Source organism: Marmota monax, unplaced genomic scaffold, assembly GCF_021218885.2.
Source record: "Marmota monax isolate L192 unplaced genomic scaffold, Marmota_monax_Labrador192_F-V1.1 WCK01_AAM20220418_F8-fsc00397, whole genome shotgun sequence".
In the NCBI taxonomy this organism is placed as follows: domain Eukaryota; kingdom Metazoa; phylum Chordata; class Mammalia; order Rodentia; family Sciuridae; genus Marmota; species Marmota monax.
Window position 1 is genome coordinate 263,530 of NW_026692162.1, and position 20,971 is coordinate 284,500.

Genomic DNA, 20,971 nt, shown 5'->3' on the forward strand with positions numbered 1-20,971 from the left:
ACTTCTCTTTCCCTTCCTACAAATTCCCCTACCGCCAAATGATCGTGGGGGCAGATTTGGGCTAAGACCTCTAGGCCTCTTTGCTGATTGGCTGCTCAGGAAAGCATTTCCTACTTGCAAAAGCCCAGTGCCAAGGTGCTGGTGTCTGTGATGCTAGGCAGCCCGCCCTTATCACTCATAAGAGGGAGGCCACAGAAGCAAGATGGTCTGACTTTGAAGCTGCAAGAAGGGGTCAGGAGCCGAGGAAGGCAGAGAACCCACTCTCACATTGACCAACCCCAGTGAAACAGATTTTGCAGTCCTGAACTATAGAGAAAGACCATACCATGTTACTAAATGTTAGGTTTGTGGCACTTTGTTATAGCAGCAACAGAAGCTGGAAGAGAGGGGAGCTGGAAGAGAGGGGACTGCCATATCAGTGAAGCTTGGAGTTCTGTCATTATTAGATGCTTGAGCTTTCTAAAGAGGCTGGTGGGGGGGGGGGTGGGGGGTTCAGCTTATCTGAACCATTTGATGGGCCTCCAGAGTTTCTATTGAGGAGCAAGGAAGGGCACATTTGTCAGGGAAAGGGTTTTTTTTTTTTTTTTTTTTTTTTGGGGGGGGGGGTTTTTGTTTGGTACCAGCAATTGAATCCAGGGGCACTTAACCACTGAACTACATCTCCCAGCCCTTTTGTTTTTTATTTTGAGACGGGGTTTCTTGCTAAGTTAGCTAAGCCTCACTAAGTTGCTGAGGCTGTCTTTTTTTTTTTAATTTTAATATTTATTTTTTAGTTCTCAGCGGACACAACATCTTTGTTTGTATGTGGTGCTGAGGATTGAACCCGGGCCGCACGCATGCCAGGTGAGCGCGCTACTGCTTGAGCCACATCCCCAGCCCGCTGAAGCTGTCTTTGAACTTGTGATTCTCCTGCCTCAGCCCCCGGAGCTGCTAAAATTACAGGTGTTTGCCCAGCTGTCAGGGAAAGTTAAAAAGACAATGGGAAGAAAAGTCAAGTTGTTTTCTGCTACTCATTTATTAAATAAATATTTTTTGAACATAAATTCTATGCCAGTCTTTTTTTAATATTTATTTATTTATTGTAGTTGCACACAATACCTTTATTTATATGTGGTGCTGAAGATCGAACCCAGGGCCTCGCACATGCTAGGCAAGCACTCTACCGCTGAGCCACAACCCCAGCCCCTCTATGCCAGTCTTTACATGAGGTTTTGTGTATATAACAGTGAAAAGAAAAATAAAAAGCTGGGTATCAGTGACGTATGCCTGTGGTCCCAGATACTAAGGAGGCTGAAGCAGGAGGATAGTAAGTTGGAGGCCAGCCTCATCAACTCAGAAAGACCCTGTCTCAATATTGGAAAAAAAAAAAAAAATAGAAAGGGCTGGGCGTGTATATCAGTGGTAGAGCACCCCATGGGCTCAACCCTCAGCACCAAGAAAGAAAAGAAAGAAAGAAAAGGTGAGGGGAGACTAAATCTCTGTCTTTAGAGGTCAACTTCTGGCAGGATGGCGTGAAGGTCTCCACAACCAGTTCCCCACTGAAACTGGTGTAAACACAACCATTTAAAGCCTCAGGAAATGGTCTTGATTGTGAAAATAAAATAAAGAGACAGCTATAGATGCTCCACAATTTACCATGGGATCATGTACAAATAGACCCATTTGTAAGTTGAAAATATTGTAAGTCAAAACTACATTTATGTACAAGAAGAAGAATGAGAGGCTATACTCCATGTATGTATGTCAAAATACATTCTACTGTCATGTGTAAACAACAAGAATTAAAAAAAAAATACACTTCATCCACTAAGCTACCAAAAAATCTTAAAGCTAAGCCTTGCTGAACTTACACATGCAGAAGCTCACTTTAGCCTCAGAAAGACCCTGTCTCAAAATGGAAAAAAAATCAAAATCAACTAGCACAAATCCAATAATAAAGTGTCAAATATATCTTTTATAATAAAGTGTCAAATATATCTTTTATAATAAAGTGTCAAATATATCTCATGGTTATTGAATATCTGTATCCAAAAGATAGTGGCCATACAGCACTCTGTAGAGCCTCGGTTGTTGAACCTCATGATCATGATCACAAGGCTGATACGTGGGCGCTGCGGCTCACTGCTCAGAAAACAGAGGGTGTGTCATTCAGCGTTTAGCTAGTCCAGAAAAAGATCCAAATTCAAAGTGTGGTTTCTACTAAATGCATGTTGCTTTCACTTCGTTGTAAAGTTGAAAAATTGTAAGTCAAACCATTGCCAGTCAGGGACATAGGACAGCTATGCCAGTCACTGTGCTGCAGGCCTGTAATCTCAGCTGCTCCCAATGAGGAGGCCAAGGCAGGAAGATTGCAAGTTCAAGGCCAGACTGGGAAACTTAGCAAGAACCCGTCTCAAAACAAAGTCAAAAGGGCTGGGGACGTAGCTCCGTGGCAGAGCATTCATTCAGCCCTGGGTTCATTCCCAGCGTTGCAAAAACCAAAACTGGCATCTGTGAACCGATATCCCTCCACCCAGCTCAGTGCAGCCCAGACTTTACCCCAGGAAGCAGCAGCCAAGAACATGGGCCCACTCTCCCCTGGGGACCAAGAAAATCGTTTCCAGTAGGAGCATTTTCTTTCCAGGAAGAACAGGATGTGAATTCTTCCCATCCTGTCCTGCCCTCAGCTACTTGTTGCTGAAGCTAAGTCCTGAATGAGTAAAGACAAAGGTGGAAAGCCTTCTTCCAAAGGTCCCCAAAGGGATGGGGGAATCTGCCTAGGGGACAGGATGCTGTGAGAAGTGTAGCCCTGATCATCTGTATCTTGCTGCTGAGAAGGAGGTTCCTCAGCCAGACAGCCTCACCCAGTGCATGTGAACATTGTCAGAATCAAAAAGAGGTCACTTTCAGCAAACTGAAAGCGCGCGCGCAGAGAGAGAGAGAGAGAAGAAACAAAGAAAGTCAGGTGGGGGCCAGTAGCTCAGTGGTAGAATCCTTGCCTAACACCTGTGAGGCACTAGGTTCAATTCTCAGCACCACATATAAATTTAAAAAAAGAAAGGAAAGAAAGCCAGCCATCCAGGGAGCTATGAAGCAGGTGATCTCATGCCTGATGATAAGAAAGATCCCAAAGACTCTGTTGGCACCATGACCTTCCACAAAGGCCACTGCAAACTTGGACAAAAACTATTTCTGAAAAGAAATCTGTCCGAAAACTTCCTGTCTAAACTTGGACAGATGCCATCCTTATTACTGACTCATGCAGCCAAAATTTATTGTGTCAAAATTATTGATGTAACTAGGCACAGTGGTGCACACCTGTAAGCCAAAACAGGAGGATCTGAAGTTGAAGGCCAGCCTAACAATTGTTCAAAGACTCATCTCAAAATAAAAAGGGCTTACTATGTAACTCGATGGTAGAGCACCCCTAGATTCAGTCTCCAGTTCTACAAAAAGGAAAAAAAAGGATGCCTGGATTGTGGCTCAGCGGTAGAGCGCTCGCCTAGCACAGGCGGGACCCGGGTTCCATCCTCAGCACCACATAAAAATAAAGTCATTGTGTTGTGTCCATCTACACCTAAAAAAATAAATATTAAAAAAAGAAGAAACCAAATATGGCCCTCACACATCATTTCTTCAAAGAAGGCAGACTTGATTGGATTTGTTTGAAGAGTAAGTTGTTCTAGAAAATGATAGCAATCGGTTAGCAATTAGTGGAGCTTAACTGTTGGGTGTGGTCAGGGAACAAAGAGAGCCTTACTAACATCACTGCCATATGCATGACTGGACAAACCCAAAGCTATGCCTGTCTGAGGAACAGCCTGAGAAGCTCAACACTATAGACTCACTAAAATGATCCAGCCAGTCACTAAAGAAACAAACTAGAAAATAATAACCTGTCCTAGAGTGGGGAGAATCATGTCCAGAATTAGAATTGCTATAGTATATTATCTAAAAATGTCTGGTTTCCAATATTATCAAAAAAAAAAAAAAAAAAAAACCAGAAAAAAAAAAACAGGAAAACATGACCTATACCCTGGGGGGTGGGGGTAGGGAGAAGGTAATACAAACTGCCTTTGAGAGAGACCAAAGATTTAGCAGGAAAAGACTTTAGTAGCCCATTATCCAGGTACAGTGGCATGGGACTATCATCCAGCTACTCAGGAGGCTGAGAATCTCAAGTTCAAAGCCAACCTGAGAAACATAGTGAGAAAATAAAATACAAGCAAGTAGCCATCGTATACATGATCTCAGAACTAAAACCATGAATAAATAGGTAATTTACAATGACAATGTTGTACTGAAAAGCAAATAGCCACAAAAATACAGAAATTTTTTAAAAAGACATATATGAAAGCTATGCTGTTGAGATGTGCAACAACTAAAATTTAAAAATTCACCAGGAGGGCCAAGCATGCTGGCACATGTCTATAATCCCAGCAATTTAGGAAGTAGGGGGACAAAGGTAGAAGAAACACAAATTCAAGGCCAGACTCAGCAACTTAGCAAGAATTTATCTCAAAATAAAAGATAAAGTAGTTCAATGGAGCATCCCTGGGTTCAATCCCCAGTACAAAAAATATATATATATATATTTTTTCTTTCCCTATAAGGGTTGGAATGTAAATTTGTCAGGCAGGAGAAAGAATAAGTAGACTGAAGGCAGATTGATGAGCCAGGTGCACACATCTATAGTCCCAGCATGGAGGGGAAGGCTGAGGCAGGAGGATTCCTTGATCCCAAGGATTCAAGACCCCTAGCAAGACCTTGCAAGAAAGAAAGGAAAAAAAAAGAGCAAAGAAGGAAGGAAGAAAGAAAGAATAGTAGAGATCATGTGAGCTGAAAAACAGAAAAACATGATCAAAAATAAAAAGAGCTTCAGAGCAATATAGGACACCAAAACACAACATAGGATTTCTAATAGAACTCCTAGATGGAGAAAGAGGGAGAAAATTCAAAGAAATGATGGCAGAAAACTGTTGGAAAAACTGTAACTTCCACATCCAGGAAGATCAACAAACTCCAAATAAGATAAACAGGAAGCAAGCCCCAAACAGACATGACAATCAAAATGCGCAAAGAAAAAATTGAAAGTAGCAAGAGAAAAAAGGCTTCTTACTAACCAAGGAACCTGAGTAAGACAAACATTTGACTTCTCAACAGAAACTCTGAAGGAGAATGAAATGGGATGACATATTTCAAGTGCTAATCTGGTGGGTGGCAAGTGGTTGTGGGAGGTGGGGAGACATCAAAAAGCCTATGCCTGATAAAGCTGTCCCTTGGGAATGAAGATGAAATAAAGACATTTACAGACAAACAAAAAGTGAGAGAATTTGCTGCTTTCAGACTGACTCTACAGGAAATACCGAAGGAAGCACTTCAGGCTCAAAGCAAGTGATCTTAAATGTGAGGGTGAATTCACATCAAAAAGTTAAGAAGAAACAAAGAACAGTGGTAAAGGAAATTATACAATTATAAAATGCAATGGAAGTGTATATTTTTCTTCCTTCTTCTACTGATTCACAGAGCAAATATGTAAAATTAAATGTATATCTTATATATCATATTTATTTATATTCATATCACACATATTGTTGGGCCTTTAACAGGTAAAACTGTAATACATTTGCCAATAACGGCATAAAGAAAATAGGAGAAAGCAAATAGGGCTAAGAAAATGAATGCAGAGGGGAAATAACATTATCACAATGTATTGTTAGGTTTGTAACAATGTACTTGTTGGTTTCTATTTATCTGTAGACAGAACAATGCATGCAATATTATCACAAAAAGAAGTGGAAGGGACATAGCTATATAGAAGAGTTACTTCTTTGTGTCACTGGAGTTGGGCTAATACAAATCAGAAACTGTTTCAGGGGCTGGGGTTGTGGCTCAGTAGTAGAGTGCTTGCCTAGTACATGTGAGGTACTGAGTTCAACCCTCAGTACCACATTAAAATAATAATGATAATGATAATGATAATAATAATAATAATAAAAAGTTATTTAAAAAAAAAAACTAACATTAAAAAAGAGGTGTTTCAGATAAGATATAAAATCAACCAGGGCAACAGTTAAAAAAAAAAAAACTAAAAAAGAAAAAATAATTAAAAAAAAAAAATCTAACAGAATCAAAATGTTACATTGAAAAATATTCACTTAAGAAGTTAGCCGGGCTGGGATTGTGGCTCAGCAGTAGAGCGCTCGCCAAGCACAGGCGGGACTCGGGTTCAATCCTCAGCACCACATAAAAATAAAGGCATTGTGTTGTGTCCATCTACACTTAAAAAAAAAAAAATATATATATATATATATATACACACACATTTTTTTAACTGTGGATTTACGTAAAAAATATTAAAAAAAAAAAAAAGAAGTTAGCCAATCCCAAATACCGAATGTTTTCTCTGATATAAAGAGGCTGATTCGTAGTGAGGTAGGGAGTGGGAAAATGGGAGGAACAGATGAACTCTAGATAGGGCAGAGGGGTGGGAAGGAAAGGGAGGGGCAGGGGATTAGCAAGGATGGTGGAATGTGATGGACATCATTATCCAAAGTACATGTATGAAGACACGAATTGGTGTCAACATACTTTATATACTTTATATATATGAAAAATTGTGCTGTATATGTGTAATAAGAATTGTAATGCATTCCTCTGTCATTTATTTTTTTTAAAAATCAATTAAATTAAAGAAAAACACTATACTTTTTAATTGCTGCACAAAATAGAAAAAAAAATGATCTTAATAAATGTTATAGAATTAAAAAGAAAAGAAAAGAAAAAAATATTCACTTAATGCAAAACAAAGCCATAAAGGAAGAATCAAAAAACAAAAAGGACTTGAGACATTGAAAACAGGAAGTAAAGTGCTAGATCAATAATAACATTAAATGTTAATGGATTAAGTAATACATTCAAAAGGCAGAAACTATTCAGACTGGGTTTTTTTTTTTTTTTTTTTTTTTTTTTTTTTTTACCGGGGATTGAACCCAGGGACTCAGGGATACTTAACCACTGAGTCACATCCCAAACTCTTTTTTGTATTTTATTTAGAGGCAGTCTCACTGAGTTGCTTAGTGCCTTGATAAGTTGCTGAGGCTGGCTTTGAACTTTCAATCCTCCTGCCTCAGCCTCCCAAGCCACTGGAATTACAGGCATGTGCCTCTGTGCCTGGCTCAGACTGGAATTTTTAAAAAGATCAAACTGTTCTCTAGGTGAGATACACGTTAGATTCAAGGATACAAATAAATGGAATATTACAACACCACAAGAGAACTGGACTGGCTACAGTGATATCAACAAAATAGATATTCAACAACAACAAAAAATGTTGCTTATGATAAGGAAGGATAGTTTATAATCATTAAAGGGTCAATCTATTATGAATACATACAATTTTAAATAAATATCCACCTAAGAGCAGAGCACAAATATTCATGAAGTAAAACTGAAAGGAATGAAGGAAGAAATAAGACAATTCAACAAAAAGAGTTGGAGACAGCAGTAACTCATTTACAAAATGGTTAGGACAATTATATCAAAAATCAATTAAGAGACAGAAGACTTAACACTATAAACCAATTAGATCTAACAGACTCTATGGAACATCTAACAATAGCAGAATTCTTCTCAAGGGCACATGGAACATTTTCTACAATAGATAATATGCTAGTCCATAAAACAAATCTTTACCAAAAAATTTGTTGTGATTCAGGGGTACCATATCATTAAGCTTCCCCTCACCACCACCACTACCCTGCCATTTGTTTTTTTAAAATTTTGAGACAGTGCCTTGCTAAATTGCTGAGACTAGTCTTAGACTTATGATCCTCGTATCTCAGCCTCCAGAGTAGATGGGATTACGGGCATGCACCACTCTGTCCATCAAACCTTAACAAACTAAAAAGACAAAAATAATACAAAATGTGTTCTCCAATCACAATGAAATGAAATTAAAAAATCAATGGAGGGTCTGGGGATGTGGCTCAAGCAGTAGCTCGCTAGCCTGGCATGTGCGGGGCGCTGGGTTCGATCCTCAGCACTATATAAAAATAAAATAAAGACGTGTCCACCAAAAACTGAAAAATAAATATTAAAAATCTCTCTCTCTCTCTCTCTCTCTCTCTCTCTCTCTCTCTCTGTGTGTCTTTAAAAAAATTAAAAAATCAATGGCAGAAAAACATTTAGGAAACTCACAAATACATGGAAATTAAATAACACAGTCCTAGATAATCAATATATCATAGAAGAAATTAAAAGAGAAATCATACAAGACTTGGAGGTAAATAAAAATGAAGATAGAAGAAGCCCAAAATGATTGGATGCAGTTAAAGTGGTACTTTGAGGGCAATTGATATCTGTGAATGCCTACATTAGGAAAAAATAAAACAATCAAATCAATAACCTAGTTTTCCACTAGGAAAAGAGCAAGCAAAAAAAAAAAAAAAACTAAAAGCAAGAAGAATAAAAGAAAGCGTAAAGAGTAGGCCAGAAATTAAGAAGTCGAGAGTAGAAAATAAAGAAAATAATTGAGCAGGGCACGGTAGCACACACCTGTAATCCCAGTGGCTTTGGAGGCTGAGGTAGGAGGATCAGGAGTTCAGAGTCAGTGGCCTCAGCAAAAGAGAGGTGCTAAGCAACTCAGTGAGATCCTGTCTCTAAATAAAATACAATAGGGGCTGGGGTTGTGGCTCAGCAATAGAGCACTTGTCTAGAATGTGCGAGGCCCTGGGTTTGATCCTCAGCACCACATTAAAAATAAATAAATAAGTAAATACGACAAAGGTATTGTGTCCAACTACAATTTAAAAAAATAAATATTAAAAAATAAAATACAAAATAGAGGTGGGGATGTGGCTCCATGGTTGAGTGTCTCTGAGTTCAATCCCTAGCACAACCCGCCTCCAAAAAAAGAAAAAAAATAATTGAAACAAAAAATCAGTTTTTTGAAAGGATCAACAAAAATGTATCTGCATTAATCAAGGAAAAAAAATAAAGAAAAGATTAATTATGGAGAATCTGATTCTTCCAGGGCTGAGAGAGCCTGCTAGAAGAGCCCCACCCTGTCCCAGACCTGGGGTCCTGAGTGCTGCCCAGGTAAGTGTCCTGAGGAAAAGCAGAAGAGGCCACTTGTACCCAAGCCTGCTGTTCTGGGGGTTTGGGTTGGGGACATGGGTAACAGCTCAGGAACCACCTCCACTGTCCTGACAGCCACTGACACCCCTACAGATCTGCTGTAGAGCTTCCTGGGAGGCACCCCCTGGACAGTCCTCAGATCTACTGAAGCCCAGATAAAACTCACTCTCCCTCCATATCCTTAAGGGTTCCTCACCTGTCCAGTTGCTCCAGCAGGGTCCTGGGCCATCTCTGCAATCCCTACAACTGCTACTTCATGTGATCGCTAAAACCTGAAATCTCCCCTAACTGAACACAATTTGGGCTATGTTTTCTTCTCAACACTCCCACACTCTTAACTTAAGAAGGGCCTTAGCCTAAGTAACTCCATTTTAAAATAAAACTCCAGTCCCCACCAGGCACGCCTACGGAGCCCTCCAATATTGTCATCAGGCTTAGCCTGAAAAAAATAAGTCATTTTCCACAACCCTGATAAAACTCAGAGTGAAGTCACTGCCACTTGCCTTCATCCTGATAAAGGCAGAGGTAACAGATCAGGGTGGAAACCACCAGACCAGATGTCCTGACCCCAGAATTAAAGACGTCACTGAGAAACCCAGAAATGGCTGATAGGGATTGAAAGGGTGAGTAGAAGATCCAAGATTAAGCATAAATGATAGAGCCAATGAACAGACATTCAGCCAGCCCACACCGATGGCCACGTGCCGGAGAGCCTGATGAGGACCTAGATTAACATTCCAACTCTTCTCATCATCTGCCTGATCCTCTGCCTGATCCTCACCACTCTCAAACCCTGGAGTCACATCTTGACCTTAGTGAGAATGGTGACATTTCCCTTTCCTCAACTGGCCGTCAGCTCCACCCCAGGAGAAGCCTCCATTGGACCCTGACCTGATCACTGCGGTCTGAGCAAATGTGCATCTGCTGGCCTTAGAACCCAAGGCTTGAGACTTGAGATTGACACTTGAGCTTAGCATGCAGAGGGAATGTCTGTCATGAGCCCGTCATGATTAAGAGTGTTTGCAGTGCTTAGAATTATTTGCTGTGGATTAATTATGTCTATTGCAGTGCCTAGCATTAAAGATTGTCATTTTCTTTTTTTTTTAATATTTATTTTTCAGCGGACACAACATCTTTGTTTGCATGTGGTGCTGAGGATCGAACCCGGGCCGCACGCATGCCAGGCGAGCGCGCTACCGCTTGAGCCACATCTCCAGCCCCCTGTCATTTTCTTGATTAAGGACCTATAGAGTGAAATTGTATTGGGTGATTTGAGTGAATAAAGCATAAGCACGTGGACATTCTTTATTTCTCCCCCTCGACTGCATAAGTTGCACGTTTGCCCATCGAGACACTTCCTAGAGGGAAGCCAGTCCCTTTGAATCCCCTCAGGGAAGTTTCTGAGGCTCAGAGCTAGAAGGGGCGCTCTCTTATTGACATATGAATCTCGTGTAGGAGCTTATGATAGGAATCTACAGGGTATGAAGGTCAGGGCTCACTATATTTGGATCTGGAATGTTCCCAAAGGCCCACGTGTTAAAGGCTTAGTCCCCAGAGTGGTGCTATGGGGAGGTATGGAATCTTTTAAGAGATGGGGCCTAGTGGCAGGTCTTCAGGTCACTGGAGGTATGCTTGTTGGGACCCCAGCCCCTTCCTCTTTCTCTCTTTTGTTTCCTGGTCATGAGGTAAGAGGTTTTGCTCTACCCCACACTCTCTGCCATGATACCACACCACAGATGGAAACCAATGGGCCTTGAACTGAAACCTCTAGAACTGGGAGCCAAAAATCCTTTTCTCTTTATAAGTTTATTATCTTAGGTATTTGTTACAGTGACGAAAGGCTAAATAACCCAGGATTTCAGGGGCATAAATGGGAGAAGTGGGGGGGAGAGAGAGGAAGACTTCCTATACGAGGGAGGCGCAGAAGTCCAAGGTGCCATGAGGAAGGAGGACTTACAGCTGTCCCTCTCAGGGCTCAAGATGCTGAAAGAATCTCTCCCTCACGTGGAAGGAAAGGGGATGTGGCAGGAGGCCCCAGGAGAGATGAATTGGAAAGTTGCCCAAAGTAACTTAGAGCAAGATAAAGAGAAATGGCTCAGCCACACAGTCCGGGGGCTTGTGTATGATTAGGCCCAAACCTCAAAATTCAAACAAACTAAAACAAACACAAAACCTACTTAGTCTGGAAGAAAAACCAATGAAGAGCAGAAAATTCCCCAAAAGTGCTCTGACTAGAAAAAAAAGCCAGGCACAGTGACCCACACCTCTAACCCCAGTGACTCAGGAGGCCAAGGCAGGAGGATCAGAAGTCCAAAGCCAGCCTCAGCAACTTAGGGAGACTGTGTCTCAAAATAAAAAGGGCTGTGCTCAGTGACGTATTGAGGCTGAGGCAAGAGGATCACAAGTTCAAAACGAGCCTCAGCATTTTAGCAATAACTTCAGCAATTTAGGAAGATCCTGTCTCAAAAAATAAAAAGGATTGGGGATGTAGCTCAATGGCAAAGTGCCCTTGGGTTCAATTTGCAGTACCAATGAATAAATAAACAAACAAACAAACAAACTTAATTTAATTTTAAAAAGGGCTGTGGATGTAGTTCAGTGATATAGAGTACTTGTCTAGCATGTGCCAGGCCCTGGTTCCATTCCCAGTATGTATAAATAAATAAATGAGGGCTGGGGATGTAGCTCAGTTGATAGAGTGTCTGCCTTACATTCACAAAGCCCTGGGTTCAATCCCCAGCACTGCCAAAAAATAAATAAAGTTTTTAAAAAAAAAGAGAGAATATGATAAGGGATCAAGTGACAGGAAGAACAGAAAACGAGATGAATGGATATAATTGACATCCAAAGAACTCCATTAGAGTCAGGCATGGTGGTACATACCTGTAATCTCAGCAATTCAGAAAGCTGAGGCAGGAAGTTTGCAAGTTCAAGGCCAGACTCAGCAATTTAGCAAGGCCTTAAGCAACTTAGTGAGACCCCACGTCAAAACTAAAAAATAAAAATGGCTGGGGACATGGCTCAGTGGTTAAGCACCTCTGAGTTCAATCCCTGATAGAAAGAGAGAGAGAGAGGGAGAGAAGAAAAAGAACTCCACTAGGGTCCTAATAAATTTACCAAGAAATAGGATGAACAGGTGTAGAATAAAAATAAAATTAAAAACGTGAAGGAATGACTTGAAAACATCAAAATGAATGCAAAGGTTTAAAAAAAAAAGATATTCACGTAACCTGCAAGAAGTGATACGTAAGGAATAAAGATAAGGATGATCCAAAATAAGGACAATTGGTGTCTCTGAAAAAGAGAAGCCCCCGTGGATATGAAAAATTATTTTTCCATGAAAAGTCCTCGAAACAAATGAATTGTGGATGTGAAGGGCAGACCACACACCAGAAAGATTTAGAATGGAAAATTTGTACATAACAACAGGAACAGAGCCTGGTAAAATTTTTTCACCTATTTTTATGGTTTGGATATGAGGTGTCCCCTGAATGCTCCTGTGTTAATGTGGGAATGTTTGGAAGTGAAATGATTAAATCACGGAAGCTGTGACCTAATCAGTCCATCCTGGTTTGATGGACTGACTGGGTAGTAACTTCAGGCAGGTGGAACATCATGGCTGTAGGGTGTGTCACTAGGGGCCTGCCCTAGAAGGATTCATCTTCTCAGCAGAGCCTTCCCCTCTCAGCCTCTGCTTCAGAGTCACCATGAACCAAGCCCCTTCCCTCTGCCACACCCTGCCTCCATGATGTTCTGCCTCACCTTGGGCCCAAAGTCAGCCCCGTGGACAAGTGTGAAAATGTGTGCCAAAATAAACTTTTCCTCCTCCGAGTGGCTCTTGTCAGGTATTTTGATCACAGGAATAAAAAAAAGCTGACAACACACATCTCCAAACTAAACATTCAGTACAAAGGGAGGAAAAAAACAGGCTTCCCTTAGCCCTCTTCATAGCCACATTTCATGTCACGAGGTCCTACCACAAAGCCAGAGTGTTCTGAGGACTAGGGTGGACCAAGAACGTTATGGTGAGAAACTCAGCTGAGCTGGGAGAGACGTGAGCTGCTAAGTGTCCGAGTTCCTGATTTAAAGCAGCAAACCACAAACAGGAGAGGGAAGCCCATAATCCGTTGCTCCAACAGTGTAAACAAGTGGCTAAAACCAGAGAAAGCTTTGACTCCCACTTCTTCCATGTCCTTAAAGGAATGATACATGATCAAAGGTCAGGTAGATCAAGATGGTAGTGGGGTGTCTCGCTGGGGAAGGAGCCCTAACAAAAGGCTCCAGTAGTTTTATGAACCCAGGGATGCAGAGTATAGGAAGGAAAACTCAAGAGTGAAAAAGTCCTGGGTAGTAAGTCAGAGAAGGGAACGTGTTTCCAAAGTTTCTTCCTCCTCTCCTCAATAAAGAGGAGGAGACCAAGGAATGACGCTCTTGTGTAAAAAGCATGGCTGACCGAGTGGGGCACCTGAGTCCTGACCACAGCTCCTTCAGTGCAGTGGGACGAGTGTGTATGCAGAGGGCAGAACGCCCTTGATGTCCCCCGGGGAAAGCCTGCCATTGGCCATGGTCAGGGATCAAAGGTCACACATAGGTTTTTAACCAGAAGCCATACTCCTCAGTTATAACCAGAGGTTATATTCCAAAAGGCCAATGAAGCATTCAAATGGCACCCAAAGGTCCCAAACATGAAGGAACCTTCTGTGGCTTGGATATTGAATAGCCCCCAAAGGCTCATGGGCTAAAAACTTGGTCCCCAGAATTGGTAGAACCCTGAAGAAGTAAGGCCTAGGGGGAGATCTTCAGGTCAATGGGAACGTGTCCTCAAAGGGAATAACAGGACTTCAACCCCTTCTTCTTTCTCTCTTTGCTTCCTGGCCATAAGGTGAGCAGTTTACTCTACCACGTGCTCCCCCGTCATTGCCACCCAGCACCCCACCAAGGTCTAAAAGCAATGGGTCTACCTGATCATGAAGTGGACCCTCCAAAACCATGAGTCAAAATATACCTTTTCTCTTTATAAGTTGACTGTCTCAGGTATAGTGACAGAAAACTGACTAACAGAATCTCAGTGTGTGACTCCATTTATTGAGTTACATCTCCAAATACACCCTTCATTCAATACAGGCTCTCTGAGTACCAAAAGAATTCTTTTAAGCATTTTTTTTTCTCCTTTGAAGTGCCTGCAATACTAAGCCTTCCCAGGAGGGAGGTCTGAAGGGGCATTGCAGAAGGTAGAAATTTCTTGCAATTTCTGGCACAAGAGAAAGAGCTATGTGGGTATGAGGACTTGCTATCTTGCTATAGAACTGTGACCCTATTGTAGCTTCATCCTGGTGAAATCTCTGCAGCATCTCAAACATGGAAACTAAAGCCCCTATGCTGGTCTGTACTTGGTTGCCTGTGGCCTAGAGGGTCACACACATCAAGAAGCCATGTCCTCCCCACAGGGGAGAACCACATCCTGTGAGGGAGGTCATCTGCTTTTCACTTGTAATTACTAATCACCTGACCCTGACCTGCACTTGGAACATCTGCCCTGCAGTTTAATGCCAGCTCCCACCTGGCTAAACTAGAGAATTTCTAGGGAACTAGAACTTCCAACACCTTCCCCAGAGAGATCTGAACATGTTCCAAGTTTGCCCTTCCTTGGGTTCTCTCCTTCAGCACCATAGAGAATTCCCTTATAGCTTTTGTTCCTTTTATTTTTTGGCTTTTAAACAGTATCTTGCTAAGTTACCCAGGCTGGCCTTAAATTTGCAATCCTCCTGCCTCAGCCTCCTGAGTCTCCAGGATTACAGGCATGTACCACGACAGTTCTCTTATGTCTTATAGCTAGTCACTCTTTTATCATAGCTGGTCATTCTCAGCCCCTACCACCACCAGGGGAATGGCAGGGTGATAGGAATTGATCCCAGGTCTCACACATACGGACATGATCTACCAGTGAGCTACACAGGCAGTCGGTCATTTTTTTTTTTTTAATATTTATTTTTTAGTTCTAGGTGGACACAATGTCTTTATTTTACTTTATGTGGTGCTGAGGATCAAACTCAGTGCCTCATGCATGCTAGGTGAGCGCTCTACCTCTGAGCCGCAACCCCAGCCCCATTCTTAATAATAATATATAGGGCTGGGGATGTGGCTCAAGCAGTAGTGCGCTCGCCTGGCATGCGTACGGCCCGGGTTCGATCCTCAGCACCACATACAACAAAGAGGTGTGTCTGCCGAAAACTAAAAAGAAAATAAATATTTAAAAAAGTTATCTCTCTCTCTCCCTTTAAAAATAATAATAATAATAATATATAATTATTCCCATTTAACATATTGTGCTCCATCTAGACCAGACTCTGCACCCTGGAAATAGTGTACTCCCCAGACCTTCTAAAAAAGCTTACACAATAAAATTTGGCCAACCATTTTTTCAATGAACCCAAATAAAGAATACAGAAACAGAAAAGCCATGTTAAAAGAATTGGAGGTGAATATTGAATTCCTTCCCATACAGAACTAAAACCCATTTGGAAGATTTATATTTGCAGAACATTGTCTGACCATGTTTTAAATGTTAACAAAGTGAAAAACACCTAAAGTTGAAAAGACCTAAGTTTTAAAACTTTGTCACTCCCTTTTGCTTCAGGTAGTTGTTCATATAATCTAAATTTGAAATATAATTTAAAACTGGGTGTGGAGGCACAAGCCTGTGATCCTAGCAACTTGGGAGGCTGAGACAGGAGGATTACAAGTTTGAGGCCAGCCTGGGCAATTTAGTGAGGCTCTAAGCAACTGGGTCCTTCTCTCAAAATAAAAAATAAAAAGGGGGGGGCTGGGGATGTGGCTCAAGCGGTAGTGCGCTCGCCTGGCATGCGTGCGGCCCGGGTTCGATCCTCAGCACCACATACAAACAAAGATGTTGTGCCCGCTGAAAACTGAAAAAAAACAAATAAATATTGAAATTCTCTCTCTCTAAAAATAAATAAATAAAAATAAAACTATTAAAAAAAAAATAAAATAAAAAAAAAAATAAAAAGGGGATGTGGCTCATTGGTAAAGCGTTCTGGGTTTAATCTATGATACCAAAGAAAGAGAAAAAGAAAAATATGGTCTTAATCTCTCTAAGATTTCATCTCACTTCAGTCAGAATGGTAGCTATGAAGAATAAAACAACAATAAGTGTTGGCAAGGATGTGGGGGAAAAGGCACACTCATACACTGCTGGTGGGATGGCAGATTGGTGCAGCCAATATGGAAAACAGTATACATTTACCTGCAGTTTTCCTTGGAACACTGGGAATGGAACCACCATTTGACCCAGCTATCTCTCTCCTCGGTCTATACCCAAAGGACTTAAAAATACCATACTACAGGGACATAGCCACATCAATGTTTACAGTGGCACAATTCACAATAGCTAAATTGTGGAACCAACCCAGATGCCCTTTAGTAGATGAATGGATAAAGAAACTGTGGTATATACATACAATGGAATATTACTCAGCATTAAAAGAGAATAAAATCATGGCATTTGCAGGTAAATGGATGGAGTTGGAGAATATCATGCTATGTGAAATAAGCCAATCCCCAAAAACCAAAGGCCGAATGTTTTCTCTGATATAAGGATGCTGATTCATAGTGGGGTAGGGAGGGGGAGCATGGGAGGAATAGACAAACTCTAGATAGGGCAAAGGGGAGGGAGGGGATGGGAGAGAGCATGGGGGCAAGAAAGATTGTAGAATGAGACAGACATCATTACCCTAAGTACATGTATGAAAACGTGACTGGTGTGACTCTACTTTGTGTTCAACCAGAAACATGAAAAATTGTGCTCTGTTTTTGTAATATGAATTGAATTGCATTCTGCTGTCATATATAACAAATTAGAATAAATAAAATAAAACACTAAAAATTAAAAAAATGGTTTTAAAAAACCATCAACTTGCCAGGGAACAGTGACTCATGCCTGTAATCCCTGCGGCTCCAGAGGCTGAGGCAGGAGGACCGAGAGTTCAAAGCCAGTCTCAGCAAAAGCGAGGTGCTAAGCAACTCAGAGAGACCCTGTCTCTAAATAAAATACAAACTAGAGCTGGGGATGTGTCTCAGTGGTTGAGTGCCCCTGAGTTCAATCCCCAGTACCAAAAAACAAAAAACACAACAAACAACAACAACAACACAAAAAAACCTATCAACTTGTTAATGAGTTTCATGAACTCTCTATTAATCACAGGGATTCTTTGAAAGGAACTCATATTTCTTGTAGCAAACAAAACAACCCCTCCCAAAACAAAACTTATATCAAATACAGGATTTATTCTATTTCACTTTTCTTATTCATCTTCTAAATTCCAATAAAATTGCTCAGTACTGTGGCACACACCTATAATCCTAGCAATTCAGGAGGCTGAGGCAGGAGGATCACAAATTTGAGGCTAGCCTGGGCACCTTTGTGAGACTTGGTTTCAAAATTAAAAAAAAAAAAATTAAAAGGGCAGGGGATTGGCTCCATGTTAGAATGCTCCTGATTTCAAACTCTAGCTTAGAAAAACATCTGATAAAATTGATTTTTAATGCTTTTATTCTTTAAATGGCATAGGTTGGATTCTGGATTCTGGTTTATGGTCCAGCATGCAAAGGTCTTGGCAGTTGTCACTATCACACCTGATCTTGCAACAAGAAGAAAACTGAGCCAACTGAAAATCAATACTTCTTTTCAGATCCATCAAGAATTACGGTCACAGGACAAAACATGGTCCCCAAAACTGGGGAGAAGAACAGATACAGAGAATCACAACTTTAAAGAGCAAAAACTTGAGAGCAGAAACTGACAGTACTAGTAGTTGGGTAGAAAAACCTGAACTGTAATTGAGAAATGGATGGACATTCGGTGTGGATAAGTTTGAGAGTTAAAAATTCTAGGAAGACCCGGTAGGGGAGAGCATGTTTTTATGAGTTTTATTTCAAGAGAGAGAAAGAGACAGAGAGAGAGAGACAGAGAGAGAAAAGAAGAAATACTTGAAGCAATAGTGACTGAGAATTTCTCAAAATTAGCGATGGAAAACAAACCACAGGCACAGGATGCTCAGAAATACCCACCAACTGGAGATGTAGCTCAATAGAGGAGCACTTGCCTGGCATGCATGAGATGCATGAGGCCCGGGGTCTGAACCCCAGCACCTGCCTCTAAAAGAAAGAAAGAAACAAACAAAAATATCAATCAGGGGCTGGGATGGTGGCTCAGCGGTAGAGCGCTCGCCTAGCACGGGCGAGTCCTGGGTTCGATTCTTACCACCACATAAAAATAAAGGTATTGTGTTGTGTTCATCTACACCTAAAAAATAAGTTTATATATATATATAAAACATCAATCAGGGTAAATAATAAAATATTTATATAGGTTTACTATATTCAAAGGGTAGAAAAATCAAAGACAAAGAGAAAAATCTTAAAAGAAGCTAGAGAGGAGGAACTGAGATTGTAGCTCAGTGGTAGAGCACTTGCCTCGCATGTATGAGACTCTGGGTTCGATCCTCAGCATGGCATATGAATAAACAAATAAAGTAAAAAAAAAAAAAAGAAAATCCATTGGCAACTAGAAAATATTTAAAAAAAAGAAGCTAGAGAGAAATAAGAAAAGCCAAAATCAAAACAAACAAACAAAACTAGTCCCACCTTACCTATAGAGGAACAAGGATAAGAATTATATCAAAATTCAAAACTCTCTGTCATGCAAGGACATAGCAAAAAGACAGTCATCTATAAGCCAAGAGTCTACATACGAATCCTTCCTTGCAGGTACCTCAATCTTAAGACTTCCAGCTTCCAGAACTGTGAGAAATAAATTTCTGTTGTCTAAACCACCCAGGCTATAGTATTTTTGTATGGCAGTCTGAGCTAAGACAGTTTCTTACAAAACTAAACATACTCTTACCATATGGTCCAGCAATCGTGCCCCTTGGTATCTACCCAAATGAGCTTAAAACGTATGTCCACACAAAAACCAGCACATGATGTTTATAGCAGCTTTTTTCATATTTGCCAAAATGTGGAAGCAACCAAGATGTCCCTCAGTAGGTGAATGAACATAAACTGTGGCACATCCAGACAATGAAAATTATTCAGTGCTAAAAAGATATGCGCTACCAAACCACAAAAAGAGATGGAGAAAAGTTAAATGCATGTTGCCAAGTGAAAGAAGTCTCTCTGAAAGCCTGCATATTGTATGATTCCAACGATATGACATTGTTGAAGATGAAGCTGTGGAGACCTTGAAAAGACCATCGATCGTCTGATCATTACACACCATCTGCATGTATTCGAATGTCACACTGCACCCCATAAAAACGCACAATCACTAAGTGTCACTTAAAAATAGTAAAAAATAACTTTTTAAAATCAGCAGTCACCAGGGGCTAGGAGGAGGGAAGGATGGACAGAGCACAGAAGATCTTTTTTTTTTTTCTTTTTTTAAAGAGAGAGAGAGAGAGAGAGAATTTCTTAATATTTATTTTTCAGTATTCGTTGGATACATTTTTATATGGTGCTGAGGATCGAACCCAGTGCCCCACGCATGCCAGGCGAGCGTGTTACCGCTTGAGCCACATCCCCAGCCCCAGAAGATCTTTAAGACAGTGAAAATACTCTCTCTGATATTATAATGAGGAGTCATTATGCATTTGTCCAAACCCACAGAATGTACTACAGCAAGAATGAACTCTAATATAAACTAGAATTGTATTCGATAATTACCTCTGAGTATTAGCGCATCAGTTCTAACGAATGTTATCACATTATGCAAAAGTCAATAATAGGTAAATAGGTATGGGATGTGGTGGGGGGTGGGGGATACATGGAATTCTCTGTATTTTCTGCTCCAATTTTCTGGAAACCTATAACCTCTCCCTGAAGAAAAGTCTTATTAAATAAAATGATAGAAGACCCTTGATTTGGACTGAGCTCCTGAACTAGACCCTAACAGACCAGATGAAGCCACAATGGTGTCACTCCTGCTAAATGCCACCTCATGGAATTAAAACTTAAAGGAAGCAATAGATCTGGAAAGATTTTTTTTTCCATGAAAATAGGGAGATTCTAGTCTAACCTGAGTCAGCATAATAAGGAAGTCCCTTTAACCTATTCAAAAAAGTAACCTGGTATTAACCAGTTGGGGTTTCCTTCTATTTGTTCTATTTCCTTGTTCTCACCGGACAAGCAGGCAGTCTAGTGAGAACTCTCATTCTATTTTGCTGAGGCTGGACTTGAATTTGTGATCCCCCTGTCTCAGAGTTCCAAGTGAATGGGATTACAAGCACATGCCACTAGTCCATGCTTATGATCCCAATTCTTAGAAATCATATCTGTCCACCCATCTGTTCATCCTGTACAGATGGAATGAGGCTGTATAGAGAGAATTCCATAATGATTTTCCCACATATACTAAGTGATGTGTTGCTTTTTTTTTCCTGTATACTTTCTAAATTTCTTGTTTTTTTTTTTTTTTTGGTTAAGCATATATTATTTTTATAAAAAGAACAATAATGCCAGTCCTGATGGTGTACATCTGTAATCCCAGCTTCTCAGGAGGCCAAGACAGGAGAATCACAAGTTCAAGGACACCCTCAGCAATTTAACAAGACCCTGTCTCCAAATAAAAATTGCTAGGGAGCTGGGGGTGGTGGTACAAGTCAGTCTCATCAATGGCCAGGTGCTAAGCAACTCAGTAAGACATGCCTCTAAATGGAAAATCCGAAGTAGGGATGGGGATACAACTCAGTGATGAGGCCCTGAGTTTAATCCCCAGTTCAATAAATAAATATAAAAAATTAAAAATGCTAGCGTGTGGCTCAGTGGTAGAGCACCCCTG